A 3,013-nucleotide genomic window follows, 5' to 3' on the forward strand; every position below is an offset into this window, starting at 1 on the left:
GCTTCAATTTGACATAATGCCCAATGAAATAAGGGAGGAAAAATTACAAAAAAACCCAAGACCACGTTTTCTATGCTGCAACTTGAGTTTATCTCTCACTTTCTTTCACAAACAAATTTTTTATACAAATATAATTTAGGGAAAAAGTTTATTTGGATGAAAATGTTTTTTTTATACACAAAAATTATTTTGGACATATTTGACGTTGACTTTTGAACCCAGAAGAACATTACCGGAGCGGACTATCACATTGTTAGAGCACACAAGTGTCGAACCGCCCTTTACAACAGACGGACCGGCCATTTCAATTGACGGACCGTACTTTACACAGTGCCAGAGCCCTATAGCCGATCGCACTAAACACAGTGCCAAAGCCTTACTGCCATACCGAACTTTACACAGCATAGGAGTGTTATACCGGACCGTATTGACCAGAGCCCCTATTTTGGTGGGAGAGAGGCTTCGGTCAAATAAAAGTAAGGGATGGTAGTTTAAGTATTTTTTTATTTTGTATTTGGCAAGGGTTATAGAAAGTACATTTTGGAAAAAAAACGGGAGAAAAAAAGCTAAAACTGAGAGTAAGTTGTTTTTAGAGGTTTTTTTAAACTTTTTCAATAAAAAATAAAGTCGTTACACTTATAGCTGCGGTTATTCCGAGGGACAGGATGATGACAACCAACTGCAAAAGCCCAAATGAACAATATAGAAGGGGTTGCGCTCCTCAGATATAGGGAAGTATAAAATATGGTCATTTATCTTTGGTAGAAGGCTTCATTGATACTTTTAGCCGTTTATTGCAAAATCTGAAGAATAAAATATGGGCATTTATGTTTGGTACAAGGCTTCACTGGTGCTTTTAGCCTTTGATTGCAAAATAAGACAACTTAGGTGCGGTTGTGCCACCATGGGAATGAAATCAAAAAAATAATATTCTTGAACTTTATAATATATTCCAAGCTATTAAATTCCGCATTTAACAATTAAAACAATTGTGATCTTTGTACCAAGCCATGTGTTGTACAATCCCTTACAATCTTGAAGGACAATGTACCTATTAATAAGTATCTTGTCAAAAAAAAATGTACTTATTAATAAGTAACATTGGTGAGAAAGTTCCCTTTCCACTCGTGACAAAGGCATGAAAAACTATTTTTTGCGTCAATACCGGCGGGTTCCAATCTTACTCCGGTCCATAACGATTTACCTCATCTATTTGTTTAGTTTAATATATAATGGGCATGGTTTGTATAGAGCTTAGGCTCTAAACAATCAAGTTAGAGCCTACCTTCAAATAGTATCGAGAAATGTAGTTTCAATACTGAAAATATTTGTGATAGCGCTAAAATATATTTTCATATTTATTTATAAGGTTCAAAGCATCAAAAATAGTGTAGATTGATAGATATATGAAAACTTGAAAATCTTGAAAATTGACGGTCCAAAAATGTATTACAAACTACACAATTTGCAAAACTTGAAATCTATTTTTTGTCATGTCCATGCATCTTGATGTCCATATAATGAATTTGAGGATATTTCGGCATGAAAACGACTTCTTTTAGAAAAATTTTGGAGGTAGGCTAAAATTTGATTGTTTAGATTGTCGGCTCTATATAAACTTTTCACATATATAATTAGTCGTCAAGGCACTGGTTGACAATTCAAACTAGTCAGACATGCCTATGTACTCCAGCCTGGATAACCATATGTAAGGGCCCCTTTTTGTCCAAGTATTTTACCGTCCAAAGAAAACAACAATTATGAGTGTTACAGTCGAATATGACCATAAGTATATCAATGAGGTAATCTAGGTAAATTTATGAGAGACATTGAGATATTCCTATGAAATCATTAAACATGTAAGCATTTCCCTCGTGCCACTAAAGGAGGATAAGGTTCTTTGATGTGTGCATGAGATCTTCTAGCAAAAAAACAAAAAATAATTAGTTGCATGATATGCAACTTTAAAGATAAAGAGGCAACACTAGCTTATTGTTTAGACACACACAAGGAGGTTGAGACCATTATAAGGAAGGTTATGTCTATGGTTGTTGGCTCATTCTTGCCTCCTTCTAATGATACTTGTGGACTTAGCGATTGGGCTAGAAGAGGATGGGATTTGTCTCGTCTCCCTGAGATAAAATGTTTTGGAGGTGATCAAGTTGTATTCATGCTTAGATCGAGAGTGAGGTGTTTCAAGTGCTTCATCATAGATTTTGGACGGGATGAGATACGCTTCCTACATTGGACCAAGTTGCATTCATCATATGTATACTATTTGGATCCAAATCTGGATCTAGGTGGATCCATACCAAATCTGAAAAATTCTTACCCTTAGGTTAAGGGAAATTTTAAGGTCATCACTCTTTTTAGACCTCACTTTTAGCTATTAGATGTGAAATCCAATAGATTAAGTGTGTCAAAACATTCAAAAATTTTTGTTTTGGACTTCGGGCCCAAACAATGACACATCCTCAATCGTCCGATTCTAGATCTTACAGTTAATGATGATTGTGACATCCTTATATTAAAAATAAATTGTCTCATTATATATATTTCCTTGCCAATGTCATTCCACTGAATAGTAATTTTTTTTTTTTTTTTGGGTAATTACCATTGAATAGTAGTCCACCATGCTAAAATGACACTTGTTCCAAAGCAACGTTCAGAGACTTTTATCCTAAAAAAATCGAAAACTGGCCTTAAGCTAGAGTCATGGAGGTCCAAAATTTAAGAAGATTCTTCCAATATAAAGAAAGTTAAAACAAACAATAAGCTTTTTGGATTCGTAATTATGAATTATTATTACTTTAGAACCTCAAAAGACGAAAGATATGATTTAGCTTCACAATCTAATGATCAATTCATCATGCAAGAACACTTCAAATAAATTGCCTAATACATTACGACTAATCATCCGAATAAGAGCACAACAGTAAATCTACATAAAGGGCAATGATTTCATGTCACTGTATGCCAGTCGATTCAGTTTTTCATTCTGTATATTCAGTGA

Source organism: Amborella trichopoda, chromosome 9 (genome assembly GCF_054954075.1).
Source record: "Amborella trichopoda isolate Santa Cruz 75 chromosome 9, AtrichopodaSantaCruz75HAP2 v2.0, whole genome shotgun sequence".
Lineage (NCBI taxonomy): Eukaryota > Viridiplantae > Streptophyta > Magnoliopsida > Amborellales > Amborellaceae > Amborella > Amborella trichopoda.